Genomic DNA, 21,241 nt, shown 5'->3' on the forward strand with positions numbered 1-21,241 from the left:
TGGATAACCTCACACTTATTCACATTAAACACCATCTGCCAAGTATCTGCCCACTCACCCAGCCTATCCAAGTCACCCTGAATTCTCCTAACATCCTCATCACATGTCACACTGCCACCCAGCTTAGAATCATCAGCAAATTTGCTGATGTTATTTTCAATGCCTTCATCCAAATCGTTAACGTAAATGGTAAACAGCTGTGGTCCCAATACCGAGCCCTGTGGCACCCCACTAGTCACCACCTGCCATTCCGAGAAACACCCATTCACCGCTACCCTTTGCTTTCTATCTGCCAACCAGTTTTCTATCCATGTCAATGCCTTCTCCCCGATGCCCTGAGCTTTGATTTTACCCACCAATCTTCTATGTGGGACCTTATCAAATGCCTTCTGAAAATCGAGGTACACTACATCCACTGGATCTCCCCCGTCTAACTTCCTGGTTACATCCTTGAAAAACTCCAACAGATTAGTCAAGCATGATTTACCCTTGGTAAATCCATGCTGACTCGGCCCAATCCTATCACTGCTATCTAGATATGCCACTATTTCATCCTTAATAATGGACTCTAGCATCTTTCCCACCACCGATGTCAGGCTGACAGGTCGATAGTTCTCTGTTTTCTCCCTCCCTCCTTTCTTAAAAAGTGGGATAACATTAGCCATTCTCCAATCATCAGGAACTGATCCTGAATCTAAGGAACATTGGAAAATGATTACCAATGCATCCGCAGTTTCCAGGGCCACCTCCTTTAGTACCGTAGGGTGCAGACCATCTGGACCTAGGGATTTGTCAGCCTTCAGTCCCATCAGTTTTCTCTTCACCGTTTCCTTCCGAATGTCAATCTGTTTCATTTCCTCTGTTACCCTATGTCCTTGGCCCATCCATACATCTGGGAGATTGCTTGTGTCTTCCTTAGTGAAAACAGATCTAAAGTACTCATTAAATTCTTCTGCCATTTCTCTGTTTCCCATAACAATTTCACCCAATTCATTCTTCAAGGGCCCAACGTTGTTCTTAACTATCTTCTTTCCCTTCACATACCTAAAAAAGCTTTTGCTATCTTCCTTTATATTCCTGGCTAGCTTGCGTTTGTACCTCATTTTTTCTCCCCGTATTGTCTTTTTAGTTAAGTTCTGTTGTTCCTTAAAAACTTCCCAATCATCTGTCCTCCCACTCACCTTAGCTCTGTCATATTTCCTTTTTTTTAATGCTATGCAGTCTCTGACTTCCTTTGTCAACCACTGTGGCCCCTTTCCCCCCTTTGAATCCTTCCTTCTCTGGGGGATGAACTGATTTTGCACCTTGTGCATTATTCCCAAGAATACCTGCCATTGCTGTTCCACTGTCTTTTCTGCTAGGCTATCCGTCCAGTCAACTTTGGCCAGCTCCTCCCTCATGGCTCCGTAGTTTCCCCTGTTCATCTGCAACACTGACACCTCCGAGCTGCCCTTATCCTTCTCAAATTGCAGATAAAAGCTTATCATATTGTGATCACTACCTTCTAATGGCTCCTTTACTGCGAGATCGCTTATCAAATCCTGTTCATTACATAACACTAAATCCAGAATAGTCTTGTCCTTGGTCGGCTCTCGTACAAGTTGTTCCAAGAATGCATCCCGTAGGCACTCTACAAACTCCCTATCCTGTGGTCCAGCACCAACCTGATTCTCCCAGTTCACCTGCATGTTGAAATCCCCCATAACTACTGCAACATTACCTTTGCCACATGCCAATGTTAACTCCCTATTCAACTTGCACCCAATATCCATGCTACTGTTTGGTGGCCTGTAGACAACACCCATTTGGGTCCTTTTGCCCTTACTGTTCCTCAGTTCTATCCACACAGACTCTACTTCTCCTGACCCTATGTCCCCCCTTGCAAAGGACTGAATCTCATTCCTCACCAACAGGGCCACCCCATCCCCTCTGCCCATATTTCTGTCCCTACGATAGCACGTATACCCTTGTACATTCATTTCCCAGGTCTGATCTCCCTGCAGCCATGTCTCCGTTATCCCAACAGCATCATAGTTACCCATTCGCACCTGAGCTTCAAGCTCATCGGCCTTATTCCTGACACTTCGTGCATTCAGATATAGAATTTTTAACCCATTTCTCCTCTCTCTGTTTGAATCGCTGCCTATTGTGCTTAACCCAGCTCCCCGAACTCCCATCGGGCTATACGCCCCTAGAATTTTGTTGTCCTTCCTACATTTACTTATTCTTTCAACACATTTAACTCCATGTTCCGTCAGACCATCCCTCTATACACGAGTCCTCCTTATCACTTGTTCCGCCTCACCTTCCTCTACTACACACTTAATATTCCGGAACCGTGTAGTCCCCACCTGTCCTTTATTCTTCCTCTCGCTATCCTCTCTCACATTCTGGATCCCTGCCCCCTGCAAATTTAGTTTAAACCCCCCCCAAGATGCTCTAGCAAACTTCCCTGCAAGAATGTTAGTACCACTCCAGTTCAGGTGTAAACCGTCCCTTCGGAACAGATCCCACCTTCCCTGGAACAAAGCCCAATTATCTACAAACCTGAAGCCCTCCCTCCTACACCATCCTCTCAGCCACGTATTAATCTTTATAATCCTCCTGTTCCTTGCCTCACTCACACGTGGCACAGGTAGCAATCCTGAGATTGTTACCCTAGAGGTCCTGCTCTTCAGCTTCGCACCTAACTCCCTGAACTCCCTACGCAGGACCCCCTCACTCATCCTACCCACGTCATTGGTCCCTACATGGACCACAACATCTGGATTCTTGCCCTCCCTCTTGAGAATAACCTGCACCCGATCTGAGATGTCTCGGACCCCGGCACCAGGGAAGCAACATACCATCCGAGACTCCCGATCTTCCCCACAAAATCTCCTATCCGCCCCCCTGACTATAGAATCCCCTATCACTACCGCTCTCTTCTCTTCCCTCCTCCCCTTCCTAGTCGCGGGTCCAGCCTCAGTGCCAGAGACAGGACCACTGGCAGCTTGTTCCTGGTAGGTCATCCCCACCAACAGTATCCAAAACAATATACTTATTTTTGATGGGAACGGCCACAGGGGTGCTCTTCTCTCTCTGTCTGCTCCCCCTGCCTCTCTTGACTGTCACCCATTTGCCTACCTCCTGTCTTTTCGGTGTGACTGCCTCCCGATAACTCCTATCTATCTCTGCCTCTGCCTCCCGAATGATCTGTAGTTCATCCAGCTCCTGCTCCAATTCCCTAACTCGGTCTGATAGGAGCTGCAGCTGGATGCACCTATTGCAGGTGTGGTCATCAGGGACAACTGTGTTGACCCTGACCTCCCACATACTGCATACGGAGCACACCACTGCTCTAACTGTCTCCCCCATTACCTGATCCTAGATTAGACTTGTCGAAGTCCTCTTGCGCCGAAGCCCGCTGAGCCAAAGCCCAGCACTCTGCTCCTGCGCACTCCGCTGCCCGCTCCTGAAAGTGGGCCGCTTTTTAAAGCTCGCGCTCGCCACTGACATCACCCGTGCTTGCACAGCTTTACCTTCCTCCTCAGGTACTCTCCAGGTAGGTCCGAGGGTCTCGGCCTACCTACAACAGCTGATCCTCCGATCTCCAGTGGTATGTCGATCACGAGCACTCCTTACTCCCGCTCCGCTGCTCACAAGCTTCCTAGAACTAAGCAATTAAGCAGTGTTGTCAATTTTGAAACAAGCCAAATTAAGTTACCTATTGTCTTATGCTGTACCAATTGAACAAAATGCAGGGGTGCTGTGGGGCCAGTAAGTCTGCTAAATAGGCAATGCTTGTTTGCAAATCTGTCATTTTAACTGGGTTGTATGGGGTGTCTAGGGAGGGGTAGTACGTCTGGTGAAGGGGCTTGTTGTATCTATTCCGGGGCAGCTCACTCATTTTTGGTTCTCTCCAGACACTCAGCTCACACTTGTGGCTGCAAGAAGCTGTTTACCTATAGCAGCAGCCACACACTGGTACACTGCTTTGACAGGTGGGCTAAACCAGGTGAGGGTAGACAGTGAAATAGGGACATGCCTCTCCCAGCATGCAAAGGCAACTCTAGCGGACTGATTCAATGAGATCTACAATGAGATCCAATGGCCAGGAAAGCAGCTCTGCAATGCTCTGTGGAGACTGAAGGGAATGATGAGGCACAGATGAAGCCATGGTCATCCACTTCAATCAAGGAAGACCTTACTTGTGATGCTTGCTCACATCACTAGACCCAGAGAGTGAAACTGCCCCAGTGCAACAGCTTTTCCACTTTAAAAACTCTCCTGCATAGATTACTTGTCATCATCAGACACGATAGATGACCACCAACCATGTTAATTTCAACCTGATTGCTGCTTGCCATTTATATTATGAACTGAAAACTGGCTCCCATTGACAACCAGAATTTTTTAAAAAATATTGTTTGGGTTTAAATTACTCAAAAACAACACTTTGATCTTTAGAAGTGTCAGGTGCTAGTCTTTAGAAAGCTGAGCTTGGCAAAAAAACAAGAAATGTAGGCCTTCTGAACTGTGATATCCATCATGTAACAATTCTCCTAGGTTTCAGAAATATATTCAGCTGAGATTAAAGAAATGAATATTCTAAAGACAAAATTACAGAGAAACCCTGCATTAGAAAGTTCTCAATGAATTCTCTAACACTGTTTGTAACGTTCTCGCTCAGGTGTAATGAAACCCGAGTTAAACGTCGAGGTAAACCGTAGTCAATGAAAACAAGGTCGCAGTAAGTTTAACCATTTACTGTTCACTCTTCACATTAACGTATGGTGAAAACTGTTGATAAAACAATACAAGATTGGTACAATATTTATTTCCTTCTAGATATCACATTTACATTGTGAATACTTGCAAAGGTAAAACTACAATAACTACATTACATTAAAGTGCAGCATACAGTCAGAATCTACCTACTCCATTGACTGCTTTAAATACACTTCAACACAAACTATCCCGACACTTTAACTAACGAAAACATAAACCTTATCGACCGTCGTTACTTTTAACAGAATCAGCGTTAACATTTTAATTCAACATATCGATTATCTCATGACTTACAGTGTTGCTTTCACTGTGTTTCTGGTGTGTAGAGAGAAAACTGCTTGCGCTGAACTGGCATATGTCTGGCCCCCACCCTTGCGTTTATCCCAAACCGGTATTTTCCCACAAGACGCGGCGAAACCGGATGTGACGTCATCGCATGCTGCGATATATTACAGACAAATGAATTTACTTAAACAATCCTAACTTTAACTAAAAAATGCCAACAAACGAATTACTAAGTGAAAATATTATAAACTAAATAACTGCCATAAAGGCAGCACACTGTTAACCCACTAGAAAAGTTGGTGGAGTAGCAGTCTAATCCCAAGAGGAGTTTTGGTAAGAGTCTTATCTCAAAATCCAATGCCATCACAAGTGCAGAACATTAAAACTTGTGTTTCGGTATCTTGTGGGTCTGTAAAGATTCAAGATTCAAGATCATTTCATGTCATGTCCTGTATACAAGTCTAAAGGAAAACAAAATAATTGTTACTCCATATCCAATGTAGCACAATAAAAAACACAAAAGATAAAGAACACAATAATAATAATCATCATAATCAAAATATATCTTTCATGTTGCTATGTTGACTACCAAAAGGCACTTGACTCTGTCCCACACTCATGGTTATTAGAAGTTTGGAAAATATATAAACTACACCCAATACTTGTGAAATTCCTGAAACATCTCAAGAAGCATTGGTGTATTGTAATCACCACATCTATTAACAACTAGAAAAGAACAGACACTGTTATCAAAATAAACCGAGGCATTTTCCAAGATGACTCTCCAAGTCCACTATGGTTCTGTCTAGCTTTAAACCCCCTTTCTAATTTTCTGAATTGGATGAAAATTGTGTATCAAATCAGAAACAACAAAATGAGCTATACCCTAACACACCTTATATACATGGATGATTTGAAATTATATGTTCCTTCATCAGTAAAGCTAAAGCAATTAATTCAAATAGCTGAACTATTTTTTGAGAGATCTAAACATGACCTATAGACTGGATAAATGAAGAACATTAAACATAAAGTAATGTGCAAGAGAGCTAATAGAATACAAAACAGAGTAGCAGGTTACAGTACAACCGATGGATGAATACGAATCTACAATATCAAGTAATATGGAAGGATGGGCAGGAAGGTAAAGGAGGTGGTGTAGCTCTCTAAATTAATGATAAGATCAGGGCAATAGTGAGAGATGATATACGATCTAAGGAGCAAAATGTTGAACCCATCTGGGTAGAGATTAGAAATAGTAAAGGGGAAAAAAATCACTGGTGTGTGTTGTCTATCGGCCACCGAATAGTAATATTACAGTGGCACAGGCAATAAACAGAGAAATATTTGAGGCATGTAAGGATGGAACGGCAGTTGTCATAGGGGACGTTAACTTGCACATAGATTGGGTGAATCAAGTTGGTCAAGGCAGTCTTGAGGAGGGATTCATAGAATGCATACATGATAGCTTTCTGGAACAGCATGTTACTGAGCCTACAAGGGAACATGTGATCTTGGATTTGGTCTTGTGCAATGAGACAGGTAAAATTAGCAATCTTGTAGTTAGGGATCCTCTTAGAAAGACTGATCACAGTATGATTGAGTTTCTCATACAAATGGAGGATGCAATAGTTCAATCTAAAACCAGTGTATTATGCCTGAACAAGGAAGACTACAATGGGATGAGAGAGGAGTTGGTTAAGGTAGATTGGGAACACAGGCTATATGGTGGGATAGTTGAGGAACAGTGGAAGACTTTCAAAGAGAGTTTTCCCAGTGCTCAACCAAAATATATTCCAGTTAAAAGCAAGGATAGTAAGAGTGAGGAGAGCTAACCATGGATAACTAAGGAAATAAAGGGAGAATCAAACTAAAGGTTCATGTGTACAAAGTAGCCAAGAGTAGTAGGAAACTGGAAGATTGGGAAAACTTTAAAAAGCAACAGAGAACCACTAAGCAAGTAATAAAGAAAGAAAAGACAAATTGTGAAAATAAACTAGCACAAATTATAAAAACAGATAGTAAAAGTTTTTATAATTATATAAAGTGTAAAAGGGCGGCCAAAGATCCCTTGGAGATGAGAAGGGGGAATTGCTATTGGGCAATGAGGAAATGGCCGATGCTTTGAATAACTATTTTGTGCCGGTCTTCATGGTGGAGCACACTTCTAAAGAGAGATGTTATGGATCCGATAACCATCACTAAAGAGGTAGTGCTGAGCAAACTTGTGGGCCTAAATATAGATACGTCCCCTGGTCCTGATGGAATGCATCCCAGGGTACTGAGAGAAAAGGCAAAAGTTACAGTAGAGGCTTTGGTGATAATTTACCAAAATTCTCTGGACTCAGGGCAAGTCCTGGTGATTGGAAGAAGGCGAATGTCACACCACTGTTCAAACAAAAATGTAGGCAAAATACAGGTAACTATTGGCCAATTAGTTTAACATCTGTAGTTGGGAAAATGATTGAAGCTATCATTCAAGAAGAAATAGCGAGGCATCTGGAAAGAAATAGATCCATCAGGCAGATGCAGCATGGATTTAGCAAAGACAAGTACTGTTTGATAAACTTACTGGAGTTCTTTGGGGATCTAACAAGCAGAGTGGATAGAGGGGAGCAGATGGACATTATTTACTTGGATTTCCAGAAGGTGTTGAATAAAGTGCCACATAAAAGACTTATCCATAAGATAAGGATGTATAGAGTTGGGGGTGACGTATTAGCATGGATAGAGGATTGGATTGGTTAACCAATAGAAAGAAGAGTACAAGTATAGATTATAACTGACGTTTTGATGAAAGGCTCCAGCATCTTCAACATGAATGGTGCCTGGGCATTTCTAACCAATGGATTGTTTGTCCATAAACTGATGCTAGACACAAGGGTGTCTGTACACATGGTGACCGGCAGGAAATGATAAAGTAGTGGTGGTTGGGGGTGTGGAGAGGTGGGTTTGTGGGTAGTGGTGTTGATCAGCCTTACTGCTTGGGGAAGGTAACTGTTTTTGTGTCTGGTAGTCCCAGCGCGGATGCTATCTTACCTCTTCCCTGATGGGAGTCCGTAAAAGGAAAATTGTGAAGGGAGGTGCCCACTCACCTGACTGTGTCAGTTCACTTGCTGTAATAGTACACTGAATTTCTTCTAGCCATTATTGATGAATATCAAATCCTTCTAGAATATTATTTGTTTTAAGAAATCATTCCTTTAAACTGGACTTGTATTTCTGTCTTGAGATATGTAACATAGATGCACTAATCAAATGACTCCAGGACTCACTTCCTTTATAAATCTTAAAACATGGATGACACTCTGATGATGGTATGTATGAGCCATTTTCATCATAAGAAATGTCTACCTTCTGCATGAACCGAATGTTCACATCAGTGCTATTATGAGAGTGAGCACTGTCAAGGCATGGCTGTACAGGCAGTTTTACTCAAACATTGTTTAAAATATCATGAAAATTGTTAAGGGCCGAATTCTCCTGTTGATGATAATACCATCTCAATGAATACATGGCAATTATTGAAGGCTTGGCTGTGTATGTACAGTAACATTATCTATTTGGGAAATACTCCTATCAGTGGAACCCCAATATTTAACATTACTAATTGGTCTTCAACAATAAAGTTTTCTCTTTTTGGTTGTTTATCCTGTTTTTCAACTTGTAATCAAAGTCTATTGGAAATATAATTGGATTCATAAGAACACTAATAGTTCAGAACTAAGTTTTGTTGTAAGGTATTATTTACACCACAGGATGAATGATTGAAGGAGAATAGGAAATCTGCATAGATACAATAGACTATGGGACTAAAATCTCCAAGAAGTTTATTGGACATCAGTTTTAGTTCACCAGAGAGGAAAACATTTTCATTTTATCTTATCTTCTGCTTCAGTGCATCTTTCCACCTTACCTTCCCATGCAAAAATGCAGATCAAGGGCTTGGCTGAACCATATAGTATAGAAACATGAAATGTGGAAAATTGTTGTCACCCTGACATTCAACAATGGAGTGCTATAGTGGCCATAAATGGAGAAATGGAAATAGCTAGAATTTTTGTAGTAAGTATGTTGATATAAGGATAGTGCAGCGAGATAGCCATCTAATGTGGAAGAGTCTTCATTTAAAAAGTGCTTTTCACAATATTCTAGTCTAATGGTTTCAGTGTCATGTTTCCATAAGTGGGACCATTCAATGACATAACAATGTCTAAACTTTTTTTCAAGTGTAAAGAGATCCATGGCAATATCTGGGTTGGAATCTTTTTTTTTGTTAGGGGGTCATTAATCATGAAGTGATTCTTTTCTTCCCATGTATCTCTGTTCACTTGGTCTGCAATGCAATCAGTTTAAGTGGATGGAAAAAAATATTTTATCAGAGGCAAGGATTAAGGGTTCACATATGACCATGGGGTAAGGGCCATGTGGTTATATTAAAATTAAAATCATCATTGCTCACAGAACTTCTGAATCTAATATTCTCTGAGTCATTAAGTTTAGGGCCATCCGAGCCAAAAGAGACAACTTCCATAGTAAATTCTACTTCATCTACTAAAAAGCAAATGGCAAGTAAGGGGGCACTGAATAATATTGTCATGAGCACAAATATCAAATTTAATATATAGCAAGAGTAATGTCCTGAAGTGTGAGTTATCTCAGTCTGAAAACGATAAAACAGTTTGGGTGTGTTTTCCCTGAGCAACATATCTCTGAGATTTTCCTCATGAGTAGGAATGTTTTTATTTCTTTCTCTGAGTAAATGTGTGTTTTATCCTTTCATTACTTCCTACCCTCCTCTCCTGTCACAGTGTAGGTGCTCTATGGTGAACCCACATACTGGTATAATTTAAGGGTTCTGGGGGGGGAGTAAATCCTGCTGGGGCAAATCTGATGTCATCTGCGGAAACAGTTTTCTTACAGTATTTTTTCCCCTCCCAGTCTCGAATACCATTACTAGCCATGTATATCTCGTACAAAGATCAATTAACACAAGAATGTATCTGTTAGGCCAGATAAGGTGGGTTGCCTTGGAATGTCAGAAATGGGCCTATATAATCAATTTGCCACACCTGCGTGATGCAGTTGGTTTTGTTTGTCTTAAAGGAGATGGTCTTGTGAAGATTCCTTTATTATAGGCCAGGCATTCTTTACAATTTTCAATGAATCACTTGCAATCACTCAACATTAAGGCCACCAGTATAACATCTCTAATTTTGCATGAGTGATTTGTCTGCCACCATGATTGTGTCCAAATCCTTGGTGGGCTTCTTTAATCAGTGCATCTGCTTGAGGACAGGAGATATTTGCTTTTTTTTTGTTTTAGGGCAGCTTATCCAAACCTTACCTTTACCATCAGATTCACACTTGTACCATATTAGAAATTCTTTGGAATTGGGTTTAGTAGTATCTAGGAGAATTCCAAAACTGTTATCCTGGTTATTGTTTAATTGTTGCTTAACTACTACTAAAACCCTAGCTTCCTTTATGGTAAAGTCCATCCTGACAGCTTATTTTACCTGCTCATCGACTAGTTTACCATAGAGGCCTGCTGTATATCCTGGAATACACAATAACTGTACTAATGGTCAAGTCAATATTAATTCATAAATATTTTTCCTTGTGGACAAATGTCAAAATGGCAGGGTTGTAAAGTGGAATTTGATCAGTATAATCTGCATCCTCTCTATGTTCAATCCCTTTATCATTCCAAAGAATAAAATATTCCTCATGTTCAATCTGAGGAGCAGTCGGGGTATTGTCCCATATTTCTGCTAGAATATTTAATATATTCATAATATCAACCAGCATTTGACTGCACAACTACTGAGACCTGGATGTCGACCACCCTATAGTGCTAGATCAACTACACTCGGAGTTGGACTACAGCTAAATAATAATTCTTTCTGAAATGATACTTATAGTATAAGGTGACAACTCTGACAGTACTGTGTTTGCTAACTGCAAAGTTCTAAACTCAGACAAAGATCTTAAGCCCTACCTGATACAGATAGCTACAGGAACACTCGTAAAGGGAGGTTATACTGTAGTCATCTCTTTTTCTCGCCATAAACAGCTAACAAAGCTGTTTAAACACAGCTCATTCATTTTAGTAATATACATATAAATTTAAATAAAATTATTAAAACACATTTAAAGCTCACAGTATTTTATTTTATAAACAATTTCCAAATTACAATTATTAAAACACAAAGGATTTCTAAAAGACAGGTACATTTCCTATAAATTAAAAAGACATGCCAACAAGTTGCTGACAAACAAATTGTCTGTCGCAGAAATCAAAAGCCAGCGGAATGGATTCCGATTAACCCCATTTTCTGTCATTCTTCTTGCTGTTTTTCAGTCATTTGTAACAAGACTGACAGCTCACTAACATTTATACAGTTTTTCTGCCACCTGGGTGACTTCACAGACATGTGATATTTTTTTCAGATACCTTTCCTATACCTGTAGGTGGTCTGAAAGTCTCTAGGGAGAGAGTTCTCAGGTACCCACGATTAATACTGTGGAGATGGCTCCCTTAGTTCAGAACTTTTTCAACTATTAATAGATCAGCTATTTGATGTACTAAGTGATAGTATCAATCTGGTCTGCAAACATTCTTGAACTAAATAACTTAGCTAGTCTTGTCTGGTTTGATATAAGCTCAATTAACACAATCCCACGTCTTACAATGCATCTCTTGAGTAATAAGCCCAGGTGCTATGGGCCAGCATTCTGTACTCTGTAGACAGTCCTGTTTGTTTGCAAACCTGTCCTTTTAACTTCAGATTGACTACTGCTTGCAATTTACTTTAAGAACTGAAGAATGGTTCCCATTTATGCCAAAAAGCTGAACAAAGAATATTAGTTGGAATTTTAACTTGCTCAAAAACAAATACCGTAGATTCCGGACTACAGAGCGCACCTGATTAAAAGCCACTGGCTCTAATTTTAGAAATAAAATCAATTTTTTAATTGTAAAGGCCGCACCGGATTTTAGGCCGCACCAGATTTTCGGCCGCAGGTGTCCCACGTTGTAATATGAGATATTTACACAGAAAGATATTACACGTGAGGATTTTTTAACTTTTAATTAAATCCATATGGTAACAAAAACAAATACATATTGCAAATGCTTTTTTTTGAACCGTGCCCGTAACCCGGCTACTTTTAAATATACGTTGCGTATACTTCTTTACTGAAAAACATTCCAATATCTCCTAACGACTGGTAAAAAATATATATACTGCAGCCTACCAGGAAAAGTTATTGATCGCCTTTAACTTAAAAGCAGCGTTTCGCTCCGCCGCTCGACCCCCGCCTTTCCGTTTATCGCAAACGGCATTTTTCCCACAAGACACCACGAAACCGGGTGTGACGTCATAGCATCCCGCGATGTAGTACAGAAAACAAATATAGTTAAAACTCTTCTAACTTTAACTAGAAAATGAATTACTAAGCGAAAATATTATAAACTAAATAACTGCCATAAAGGCAGCACAATGCTTCGAGTGTTTTCCATGTTGATGAGGGTGAGTACAAATGACTGATTTACAATAATTTAATTGTGAAAGTGCGCTTGATTTATCGTACAATTTCATTGGACCTCTGTGAACTACTCATCAATTTTATTGGTCTACTGTTATGAGGCAAAATGTTTACGAGGCGGCATGAAAAAAATCATGTATTAGCCGCTCCGTATTAAAGGCCGCAAAGTTCAAAGCTGTTCAAAATGTGGGAAAAAAGTAGCGGCTTAAAATCCGGAATCTACGGTAATTGATGTCTAGAAAGTCAGTGCGTGGCCAAGTGGTTAAGGCGTTGGTCTCATGATCTGAAGGTCGCTACTTTGAGCCTCAGCTAAGGGAGCGTGTTATGTCCTTGAGCAAGGCACTTAACAACACTGGTGCCAAGCTCTTTCAGCCCTTGCCCTTCCCTTGGACAACATTAGTGGCATGGAGAGGGGAGACTTGCAGCATGGGCAACTGCCGGTCTCCCATACAATCCTGCCTGGGCCTGCGCCCTGGAAACTTCCCAAGGCACAAAACTGTGGTTTCTCGAGACTAACGGATGCCTATATAGAAATTGAAAGCTGCTGTGTTTAGAAAGTTGAGTTTGGCTGAAAACGACCCCTGGCCCTGGATAGTGAAGATCTATCACACACTTTGCAAGTAAGATGGAAGGGAAACCTTCATGATGTGTTGAACATGAAGCCTGAAACACTCCAAAAATAAAATAGCTTTTACTTATGGAAGCCATTAGGAGTATTTAGCTCATACAACAGAAGATAGCTCTGAGTATTGGAAGTCAACCATCCCAGTGCTAGAAGCAGCAGGAGAGGCCTAGTTCAGTGTACTTAGTCAACCAACTTCAGCTGCTACATCAATAACCTTCACTCTGGCACAAGATCATAAGTTCTGATGATTTCACTGTGTCAACATCATCCATTACTCCACTGTGGTGAACTACATATATCTGTCTGGACATGCCCCTCTGCTGACTGCTCCTGTGGCTCCTCCCACAGACACCTGTATAAAGGTGACTGGAGCACTGCTCCTCCCTCAGTCTTCGAGATGTCGTGCTCCCTTTTGCTGTTAATAAAAGCCTATCGTTGATTTCCAGTCTCCTAGAGTTTATTGATGGTGCATCAATTTTATTAACAGCAATTTTAAAACATGGAGAGCATTTTACAACCAGATAGATTGGATCTCGACCCACAATCCCAGGAAGCTGACGACGCTTTCGAACTTTGGCTAGAATGCTTCGAATCGTACCTGGAGGAGATTCATGGGACCGAGCCTGTCATGATGCGCAGAGTTCTCCTCTCCAGGGTCAGTCCACGGGTCTACTCCATGATCAGGGACCAACCGAGCTACCAGGGCGTGATGGACACCCTCAAAAGACAGTACCTGCGACCGGTGAAAATCGTCTACGCAAGACATTGCTTAGCAACACGGCAGCAGTGGGCAGGAGAGTCGAGTGCTGAGTTTGTCCGGGCCCTACAGACACTCGTGCGGGCCTGCGATTGCGGCGGGCTGATGGCGGAACAGCATGCGGAGCTCCTAGTAAGAGACGCCTTCGTCACGGGGTCAGGTCAGTGTATGTACACCAGCGGCTGCTGGAACACACCGATCTTACCTTATGTTCGGCGATTGAGCTGGTCGACATGCTGGAGGCCCCTCTGCACAACTCTGACGCTCTCCAGGCGTGCGATCTCCCGCCAGCCTCATGGACGCTGCAGACCCTGCAACCCGGTGGCGAATCGACCTCGCTGCTGCCAGTCGCAAGTCCGCGAAGTGTTACTTCTGTGGACTCGAGAAGCACCCCCGAAAATGCTGCCCGGCCCGAGAAGCTACCTGCTCCAGCTGTGGAAAGAAGGGCCACTTCACCAAGGCCTGTAAGTCCAAACTGCGAGAGGGGTCGAGCAGCGCCGCGTGCGAGGCATGGGGGCAGCCATCTTGGTCGGCGCCACCTCGCATCGCCTCTGACCCACGGGTGCTACCGGGCACCCCACCAAGACGATGATTCAACTCTGGCCTCTGTGACCCTCGACCAAAGCGCTCCACACCAGCTCGCAACGTCAATAATGGACATCCTGTTGGAGGGGCGCAGGACTAGCTGCCTGTTTGACACTGAGAGTTTTATTCACCCGGACACGGTGCAACGCTGCGGACTCGTGACACGGCCGGTAAGCCAGAGGGTCGCCATGGCTTCTGGATCGCATACAACAGACATCCGGTGGGGTTGTGTAGCGACACTAGTGGTGCAGGGTACAGAATATCAGGACTTTGTCTTACTGGTCATGCCTCAACTGTGTGCCCCTGTGCTATTGGGGCTCGACTTCCAGAGCCACCTGAAAAATGTGACAATGGAGTATGACGGGCCCCTCCCACCAATCACTGTCAGAAATCCTCAGTTCTGTAGGAATTCGTCACATACCCCGCTACTGACCACACACACACACCGACCTGCGCATCCCACCCAACACCATGCCATCAGACGTGCTATGAATACCACTACGAACCTCCACCCTCAAGATCCCTCCCCCACCACTTTTCGCCAACCTGACCCCCGACTGTAAACCTGTGGCAACTAAAAGCAGGAGGTACAGCGCGGGGGACAGGGCCTTCGTTAAGTTGGAGGTGCAGCAGCTGCTCAGGGAGGGGATCATTGAGCCAAGTACAAATCCTTGGAGGGCCCAGGTGGTCGTTGTTCGGAACAGGCAGAAAAATAGGATGGTCGTGGACTATAGCCAGACCATCAATAGGTTCACGCAGCTTGACGCGTACCCACTACCCCGCATCACGGATATGGTCAATCAGATAGCTCAGCACAAGGTGTACTCGACCATAGACCTAAAATCCGCTTACCATCAGCTCCCCATCCACCCGGAGGACCACCCCTACACTGCCTTCGAGGTGGGCGGCAGGCTCTATCACTTCCTACGCGTCCCCTTCGGTGTCACAAATGGTGTCTCTGTCTTCCAGAGGGAAATGGAATGGATGATGGACCAGTGCCAACTGAAGGCCACGTTCCTATATCTGGATAACATCACCATCTGCGGTCACGACTGGCCGGATCACGATACTAACCTCCAACGATTTTTCCAAGCGGCCAAAGCTTTTAACCTTACTTATAACAGGGACAAGTGTGTGCTCAGAACCAACCGACTTGCTATCCTTGGGTATGTCATGGAGAACAGAGTCATTGGCCCTGACCCCAACCGTATGCGCCCCCTGTTGGAACGCCCGCTTCCCACCACCCTCAGAGCCCTCAGACGGTGCCTGGGCTTCTTTTCCTATTAAGCCCAATGGGTCCCTCATTACGCAGACAAGGCCCGCCCCCGGTCAAGTCTACCACATTTCCATCTCAGCCAAGACCCGCACGGCCTTCAGCCGCATTAAAGGGGACATTGCCAAAGCAGCAATACATGTGGTGGACGAGACCATTCCCTTCCAAGTAGAGAGTGATGCCTCCGACTTTGCGCTGGCTGCTACCCTCAATCAGGCAGGAAGGCCAGTAGCATTCTTCTCTCGTACCCTTCAAGTCCCTGAAATTCGGCACTCCGTGGTGGAGAAAGAAGCCCAGGCCATAGTGGAAGCTATTAGGCACTGGAGGCACTATCTCGCTGGCAAAAAATTCACCTTGCTGACCGACCAGCGCTCAGTTGCATTCATGTTTAGCAACCAATAGCGGGGCAAAATCAAAAATGTTAAAAATTTGAGGTGGAGAATCGAACTCTCCACCTACATGTATGACATCCTGTACCGGCCTGGAAGGTTCAATGAGCCCCCTGATGCCCTATCCCGGGGAACATGTGCCAGCGCACAGCTCAACCGGCTATACGCCCTCCATGCAGATCTTTGCCACCCAGGGTCACCCGGCTTTTCCATTTCGTGAAATCCCCGGAACCTGCCTTACTCCCTTCAGGACATCAGGACGATGACCAGGGACTGCCAAGTCTGCGCTGAATGCAAACCGCACTTCTTCCGTCCTGAAAAGGCACAACTTATCAAGGCCACCTGCCCCTTTGAGTGACTGAGTGTTGACTTTAAGGGCCCCCTTCCCTCCACCGACCGCAATGTGTACTTTCTTAACATAATCGACAAGTACTCGCGGTTCCCCTTTGCCATCCCCTGCCCCAATACCACTGCCACATCTGTCATAAAGGCCCTGCGCCAGCTCTTCACTCTGTTTGGATATTTCTGCTATATCCACAGTGACAGAGTGTCCTCGTTTATGAGTGATGAGCTGCGCCAATGCCTGCTGGCTAGGGGTATTGCTACTAGTAGGACCATGAGCTATAATCGCCGGGGGAATGGACAGGTGGAGAGGGAGAATGCCACGGTGTGGAAGGCCACACTCTTAGCCCTTCGGTCAAAGGGACTGCCGGTCTCTCGCTGGCAGGAGGTCCTCCCCGAAGCACTCCACTCTATCCGCTCCCTGTTATGCACGTCCACCAATGCCACCCCTCTTGAGCAACTCTTTTCTTTTCCCAGGAAGTCGGCCACCGGGTCCACCCTACCGGCTTGGCTGACGTCCCCAGGGCCAGTGCTGCTCCCACAGACCCCTGTATAAAGGCAATTGGGGCACAGCTCCTCCCTCAGTCTTCAACATGGTCATGCCCGTTTTCGCTGTTAATAAAAGCTTATTGTTCACCCAGTCTCCTAGAGTTATTGATGGTGCACCATCCACAAAGTGAAATAACAGAGTGCAGGAAATCTAGAATAACGTCAGGAATAAGGTGAGAAGCAGCAAGTGATTCTTGCATCATGATCAACATTCTGGAGGTAACGTTCTACCAGAAAAAAATCAAATGTGCTTGAAACAGTAGGTCAGAAACCTAAACACAAAGTACACTGCAGATGCTGTGGTCAAAGCAACATGTACAAATAAGCTGGATGAACTCAGCAGGTCGGGCAGCATCCATTGAAATGAGCAGTCAACGTTTCGAGCCGAGACCCTTCGTCTGGACTGAAGAAGGAGGGGGCAGGGGCCCCATAAAGAAGGTGGGGGGAGGGTGGAAGCCCAATCAGAGGAAAGATCACGGGGTGGGGGAGGAGAAGCAGGGAGGGGGTAGGCAGGAGAGGTGAAGAAGGAATGTAAGGGGAAAGCACTATGGGTAGTAGAAGAAGGCAGAATCATGAGAGAGGTGATAGGCAGCTAGAAGAGGAGACAGAGTGAAAGTGGGATGGGGAAAGGATCTGCTCCAAGAATGAGGCTTTCCGTTCTGGGACATCCCAAATGTGCTCTTTCTTTAAGAATCGTGATTTCCCTTCTGCCATCATCAATCATGCCCTCACCCGCATCTCCTCCATTTCCCACACTTCGGCCCTCACCCCATCCTCCCGTCACCACAACAGGGACCGTGTTCCTCTTGTCCTCACCTACCACCCCACCAGCTTCCGGATCCAGCATATTATCCTCCGCAACTTCCGTCACCTTCAACAGGACCCCACCACTAAGCACATCTTTCCCTCTTTACCCCTTTCCGCTTTTCGCAGGGATCGTTCCCTCCGCGACTCCCTGGTCCACACGTCCCTCCCCACAGATCTCCCACCTGGTACTTATCCCTGCAAGCGTAAGTGCTACACCTGTCCCTACACCTCATCTCTTACCACCATTCAGGGCCCCAAACAGTCCTTCCAGGTGAGGCAACACTTCACTTGTGAGTCTGTCGGGGTAATCTATTGTATCCGGTGCTCCCAGTGCAGCCTCTTCTACATCGGCGAGACCCGACACAGATTGAGGGACCACTTCGTCGAGTACCTCCACAACAGACAGGATCTCCCAGTTGCCACCCACTTCAACTCTCCTTCACATTCCCATTCAGATATGTCCATACATGGCTCCTCTACTGCCATGATAAGGCCAAACTCAGGTTGGAGGAGCAACACCTCATATACAGTCTGGGTAGTCTCCAGCCCCTTGGTACGAACATCGAATTCTCCAACTTCCGGTAATTCCCTTCCTCTCCCTTTCCCCATCCCACTTTCACTCTGCCTCCTCCTCCAGCTGTCTATCACCTCTCTCATGATTCTGCCTTCTTCTACCACCCATAGTGCTTTCCCCTTAGATTCCTTCTTCACCTCTCCTGCCTATCCCCTCCCTGCTTCCCCTCCCCCACCCCTTGATCTTTCCTCTGATTCATTTTCCATCTGGCACCTTCCCCCCTCCCCCCACCTTCTTTATGGGGCCCCTGCCCCCTCCTTCTTCAGTCCTGACGAAGGGTCTCGGCCTGAAACATTGACTGCTCATTTCAACAGATGCTGCCCGACCTGCTGAGTTCCTCCAGCTTGTTTGTAGGTCAAAAACCTGATATCCTATGGAAAGCAGCTTACTATCTGCCACTGAAAAGCCTTCTAGCAATTTGCAGGATTATGATGAAATGAGAAAGCAAATAATGCAAGTGCAAGAAAAAGAGAAATGCTGAAAAATCAGACCAGCAGCATCTGAAGAAAGAGCAACATTTCAGGCTGTAGACCCTTTATTAGAACTACTTCATTGGATGAAATAGTTTCCATTTGATAGGCTGACTACAGCATTCTCTCTAAATTATTTTTAACTGTTCCGCAGACTAACCATTGCTCTGAGCATGAAATTTTTACACAGCCTAAAAATTGCACAGATTTTATATAAAAGAAAATTCCAGCTGTGAGAGCATTTCAGTTACTGAATGGCCATACACCCATGCAGCTTAGAGGGAAGAGTGGTTCAGAGTTGTTCCAACAACATCTCAGACGCGTGACATTCTTCAGGATAACATCACTAACATCATGTACACCAGCTGAAACATTCATCCCTTCCGTAACTAGTATGCTATGTATAGTGTTTGCACCATTGATGAAACATATTCCAGTACTAAGTCCCCCTTGAATTCTGTCACCAAGTAAAACAAGGGCTACAGGACATATTGGTTACTCATCAGCATGACTTCAGTCATTCATCATTTTTGGGTCAATGTTCTGGCACTCCTTTCCTAACAACATTGTGAACTACCATCAGCCGATAAAATACAACTCTTAAAAAAGATAGCTCCCTACCAACTTCTCCATCATCCTTCCTAGTCCCTGTCAGAGTCTTTCTTCCGCAGCTATCAGTATATTTCCTTTCTTCACCCTCTTTAGATATGGTGGTGTCTTTTCCTCTCTGAACCCTCTCTAAAATGTCAATGTCTTCTCCTCTTCTAATCTTCTTCATAAATTTGCTTTAACTCGGTCTTTGCACCATCAGTAAGTTTGACTGCCATGCATGTTATTCCTTTAGCTAAGTCATTAACAGAGTTATGATTAATAGGTTAATATTAGAAAGAACATAATGTCATTAATTACAGTTTGCTGATTTGGTAGTCTATTTATTTTTATGTTCTGTTTTTTGTGTTAGATATTACTTCTCTATGTTAATATATTACTCTCGTACCATGTTCAGTGACCTTTTGTATGACGCATTATCAAATGCTTTTAGTAATCCGAATGCATTACATCTATTGGTTACCCATTATGCACTCTGCTCATTAAATACACAAATGAGCAAAAATCCACAAAAAATTCCATCAAATTTGTCAGAACAATATCTCGTTCATTTTGACTCTGTTTGATTTTATTAAGGATTTCTAAATAACCTGATACTATTTCCTTAATATTGTATTGTAATGTTTTCCTAGAGACCTCCATTCGTTTGCGTTATATATGCTGCTTTCCAATTCACTGGGACATTTTCAGAACTTGGGAAGAGTTGGTGGATCAAAACCAATGCACCTTCTGCCTTTGTAGCTATTGAGACCCTTTGATGAGGCATGTGAGTTGTTAGTGTTTCTTCTCTAACAAAAATCATCTTCAACCCTTCCAATCTCTCCTGTCATTTTCACCAATTGACCATCCAACCAGAACCTCCTTGTTGGCAGAACCAGAGAATGCAGAGGAAACCACAGTAGTTACAGAGGAAATATGCAAACACCACAGGATCAAACACAGGTCTCTGAAGTATTGTCCAGGTACCTCAAACATAACGAAAGTATAAAGCTGCAAAAGGCAAGGAAATTAGGTAAATTACATATTTGAATCTTAAAAGAAACATGTCACATCCAAAGAGTGGATCTCTTTATCTTAAAGACCTGAGTCAAGCTGGAAATACTGTGAATTCTGTATACAGTATAGTGGATGGGAGTGATTTTCCAGGCTAGGAACATAAAGGAAGTAACCGATTTTTGTGATAACAAACAGAACAAATCCATCTGTGGGCAATAGCAAACTATTCTTTTATAAGAATTATTTATGTACACAATTCTAGTCAGTTTATCAGTGCTGCCCAGGTCAGTCAATGTCACATTCAGTCAGTTCACTAAAATGTTGCAGAGTGCCTTTAACACAGTGCAGTCAGAAATTTCCACAGCCAAAAGCCATGTAAAGCAGGATGGGTTATGTCATTAGAAGAGTTGTTATGTGCTGTTATTTTGAGATGTTCCAAAGACTTACATTGATTGATTAATCTGTTTGTGAGAATACAGATAGGCTCATTCAGATTCAGTGATCCTGAATGTGCAGGAGTTCACATTTGATAAATCATGTAAGGTTGCTATTGCCATGGAAATGGCATTCAAGAATGCAAGGGCATTTGTTCAGTGCAAGCTGGACATGACTTAGTACCTGTGTAAACCAACAGATACAGCATTGATGGTAACTTTCTC

This window comes from Hemitrygon akajei, chromosome 4 (genome assembly GCF_048418815.1).
Source record: "Hemitrygon akajei chromosome 4, sHemAka1.3, whole genome shotgun sequence".
In the NCBI taxonomy this organism is placed as follows: domain Eukaryota; kingdom Metazoa; phylum Chordata; class Chondrichthyes; order Myliobatiformes; family Dasyatidae; genus Hemitrygon; species Hemitrygon akajei.